Genomic DNA, 4,748 nt, shown 5'->3' on the forward strand with positions numbered 1-4,748 from the left:
GGAGAAATGGGTACAGGGCTGCTGAGGTGATAAAAACATTCCGGAATTAGTGGTGACAGTAACACAATTCTATGAATATAGTAAAAACCACTGAATTGTACATTAAGGTATGCAAATTATATTCCAATAAAGCTGTTTTTTTTTTTTTTTCAGTGAGCCATGGTGGGGAGGAAGGAATTAAAGGCTAAGATAGATATTTGGGGGTTCTTAATCTGGCGCTTAGAGACCTTAGGGGATCTGGGAAGAGGCTCCAGGGAGCCCTGTCCAGCTTGGCTATTTTAAGTCTCAATAGCATCTTAAGAATAATCGTATTAGGGACTCTATAATAAGACTAGCTGTAACTCCCATTTTCTGAGCATTTCACAGGGTGCCAGGCATAGCGGTACCTGGCTTAGTGCGTTATCTCTTTTCATTCTCACTTATCATCTTGGGAAGTATTATTATTAGTCATATTTTGTAGAGAAAGTCACTGAAGCCAGGAGAGGTCAAGTCACTGTCCAAGTGGTCAAGTCCACTTGACACCACCTGGTCAGAGCGGAGCTAAGGATTCAAACACTGACTGACAGTCTAAGGGCGGGGTGGAGTTATGGTGTGGTGCGGGTGATCCCTAGGAGAATGGGAGGCACCATTTGTACGGCTCTGTTAGTTCCAGGAGGACAGCGAGGGTGAGCAGCGGGCGGGGTAATACTCCTCCAGACGTGAGAAGGAAGACGGGGGTGGGGAGTGGAATTCATTGGGGGAAATTTACAGCCAACATGTTCCTAAAATCCTTGAACCGACCGGTGGGTCACTGGGGCCCCTTCGGACTCCCTGCATCGCTGGCTTCAAAAGGGCAGGGCGGAGCCTTTAGTGCCAAAGTGGAGGAGGGAGAGCGGGAAGGCTGGAATGAAAACCAGATGCGCTGGTCGTGCTCGGGCCGAGGGCATGCACACGCGCGCGCACGTGTCAGTTCGCGGGCTCGTTTACTTCTGTGATCTCAAGGGGTGTCTCTGCTGCGGGAGGTGGGAGGGTAAGTCCTCTGACAGTAGGTGAGTGCACGAGACAGCGTGATTGAGATCGTGAGTGCCTGTGAGCGCAGTTCTGTTTGCTAACTCAACAAGTGGTCGTGCAGGGCTAGCTGTGCGCCAGCCCCGCGCCTGGTGCCCCGGGTACAGGGGGCGGAGCAGTTGAGGACCCTGACGTCCTTGCAGGTGCTGACCCTGTGGAGAGGAGTGTTGAAGGGAGAAACCCAAAGCAAATCAAGCCAGAAAAAATATTAACCTCCTGGGTGCGTGTGTCTGGGTGATCTTGTCTTTGCTCACGTGTACGTGTGTGTGACTAGGTGATGGGTGAAATGGCGGTTCTGGAGCACTCTCTTTCTTTCGTATGGGCACTACGGAGTCGTCCCCAGCCCTGAACCATCTTAAACTCCAGAGACTGGATTCTGGGTCCAGCAGCCACGCGTCTTGCAGCCAACTCACCCACGGTGGCCGGCACGTGACCCGCTCTACGCAGCACCTTCTACGTTCTCAGGGGGACCCTCCTTGTGAGTTAGGCTGAGCTAGTCCCTCGAGGAAAGCATTCTTAGCCTCTCCCTGCCAAGGCTCTCTGAAGGCCTAGAATAAGTTGCCGTGGGGGCCGAGGGATACCGCCATTCTCAGTCCACGGCTGAGGAAGGTGAGGTCCACAGAAGGGAGGGGCCTGTCCTGGGTCCAGGGGAAAGTCGGGGCTGGTCTAAGACTTGCACCCAGTTCTCCACTCTGGGACTACAGAGTGCGTCGTTCTGCTATTAGGCCTGTAGGTGGCGCTAGAAGACAGGACTAGGCAGAGGCCAGGCAGGCCCAGGAGCTCTGGGCTCTGCGGAATGAGCCGGCAAAACACATTTCACAAGTTTACACACACACACACACACACACACACACACACACACACACACACACGTCCTCACTTAATATCCTTCTCACTTAACATTCTGTGAATTTAAGAGAAACAATGTATAATGAAATCAGCTTTACCGGTAAGCTAATTTGTTTGTTCCTGGAGCCTCTCACCAACATTACAACTTAACCACCACAACCACCACGAGTGCGATGGTACTCAGGACCTGGAGCATTGCTGGGAGCCAGGCACTGTGATGGGGCCCTTAGCGCTTTGGCTTGTTCAAGCCTCCCATTTTCTTGTTTATCCCATTTTACAGAAGAGGAAACTGAGGCTCAGAGAGTCTTTTGAAGTAACTTTCCTAGGGCCACCCAGCTCTGTGTGTGGCAGGACCATAGCCCAAGCCCAGTTCAGAGAGCCAAATGGTGCTCTCACATCAAGCCCCTCACTATACAGGGTGGGGAAAGCAGGGCCTGAGAGTGAGCTGAGGGGCAGAACTGCATCTGTGACAGCAGGTGGGGTGACCCTGGGAGTCGGGGGTGGCTGGAACAAGCAGCTGAGGCTCTGAAGCCAGGCCCAAACTCCTCCCTCCAGGACCTCCCTGGGTCTTACTTATTATACCCCATGATGGGGTCTCAAACTCGGGGAAAGGGATGGTGCCCAGTCTTCTTGTCTTCCCCACCCCACGTCCCACTCACCCCCAGATGTACCCGTTCGCCTTGTTCACAGCACAGCTCCACTGGGAAGGCATCTCTCACCACTGAGGCCCAAGAATCCCTCCAATCCTACCTGCTCCAGGAGGTGAGGTCCGGTAACAAGCTCCCCCAGCATCCTAATACATGGCCAGGTACGGAAGCACCTCCTCCAAGCCAGCCCCCAGGGTTTGCACCTGAAACCAGCAGGAGGTGTTGCTTACCTTTCCAAATACACCCATCCAGTGTGCTCTTCCACAATGGGAAGCACATGGGCTCCTCAGAGCAGGGATCCTGGCCCAGCCACCCTCCATCTTCACAACCCAACCCCTGCACAAAGCTCAGGATGCCTGGTAGGTCCATAGCCCTCAACCTTTCATCCTGCAAAATGCTGAGTCCCCACTAGGTGTCAGGCACTGTCCTAAGCACTGGGGAGAGAAACTCAGCTCACCTCCTCATAACCTAGACAGACAATAAGCGGAAAACAGATATGAATTTCAGTCTGTTTGAAAAGTAAACAGAGAGATATGGTAGTGTAACAATGGGGTGGGAGAGGACTCCCTTAGAAAGGTGGCTGGGACGTGATATTTGAGAAGAGGCTTGGAGCAAGAGCCTTTTAAAAATCTGGGAAGGGGGTTCAGACCCAGGAAGAGCCAGTGCCAAAGTCCCAGGGCAAGAAAAAGTTTGGGTGGGGGTGTCAGGAAGGGAAATAAGGTTGGAGCATCCCTGAGTGAGGGCTGAGTTCAGAGAGCTGGGCAGAGCCTTGTGGGTGGGGCACAGGTTTAGAGTTTATTCTAGAGGTGGAAGAAGCCCCCTGGAGGGTCCTAAACTGGAGAGTGAGGTGCTCTATTTAGCTTTAATCTCTCTGGCCCTTGAAAGATTGTGAAGGTCTCTTCCTCACAAGAGTTCCATCCTCCACCACCTCCCCACCATAAGCAATCTGAAGCTGAAAACCCCAGGGCTCAGCTAGTAGCCAGGGTGCCTGACCCGGGCCAGCCCAGGGGCTGCAGAGTTAATCCCCTGGGCCAGAAACAATCACTGATGAGCAGGCCTTGCCACTCCCTGTTGATAAACTCCCTTGCAGGTCTGCAGCTGGAGGAAAGTGGAGAAATCGAAGCAGGCAGAGGAGGGTGCTGCAGGAGCACCTTCCAGGGCTTCCTGCTCCCTTTCCTAAGGGGGTGAGTTTCCCCGCTGAGCGCCCACCGGGCCTTACCCCACCTTTGGCACTTCCATAGCCCTATCTAGTCAGGCCCATGTGGTTTTATGGGGCCCTATTTAAAGAAGAGGAAACAAATTTAGATGCAGGGCTTCAGCAAAGGACCTGATGGGTAAGTCTCCTTAGCTCCATGGTTAGTGCCCACCTCTGATGTCCTTCCACCGGGGACATGAGCCACACATCCATGTCAAGAAGCGGAGGCTCCGAGGCATGAGAGTTATAGAGTGGGCAGAGGAGACTCCACGGCAGGTTTCCTGACTAGCAGTCAGCTCTCTTCCCACCACCCCCGCCCACCCAAAAATACAGCTGCCTTTTCCTGTTGCCTCAGCCCACAGGCGAGCTTAGCACAGGACATCGTGGGGGTGGGCAGGCAGCTGGCTTCCTAGGCAGGGAAAGGGCTCCTCTTGGGGCAGCATCACTGCTGGGGATGGGGTCTTGGGGAGCCAGACCCCCAATGACCTATTGGAAATTCTGAACCAACTGGATTTCAGGGGATCGAGGGCCTGGCTGAGGGTCAGAATCCCTAGGAACGTGTTAAAATGAGGTTTTAGAATCCCCAATCCAGATCTATAGAATCAGAACCGCTGAAAGGGGGCCAAGAACCTGGATATTGAACACACTAGCCTGATTCTTCATCATAGCCAGGGCTGGGGTCACTGATCTGGCCATCGGTCCCAAGTTTTGGGGGTTTACCTGAGTCAGGTGGGGCCTCAACAGGGGTTGTCAAGGACAAAGGGTGTGTGTGTGTGTGTGTGTGTCTAGGGGAGGAGACTGATTGCCTTCAAGTTTAGCTAGGCAGCCTTGGATCTGGCCAGAATTGCACTGGGACAAGGAAGACCAGGCCTTGGGCGATGGACTTTGCCTGGGCTAAGATCCTAACTCTAGCACTGAGAGTGGCACCATCTTGGGTTCTGCCTCTGCTCACCGTTGCAAGGGAGTTAATGAGACATAGCACAGGAATTACTAAAACAATTATATTTCTG

The sequence above is a fragment of the Pteropus vampyrus genome, unplaced genomic scaffold (genome assembly GCF_000151845.1).
Source record: "Pteropus vampyrus isolate Shadow unplaced genomic scaffold, Pvam_2.0 Scaffold30, whole genome shotgun sequence".
Lineage (NCBI taxonomy): Eukaryota > Metazoa > Chordata > Mammalia > Chiroptera > Pteropodidae > Pteropus > Pteropus vampyrus.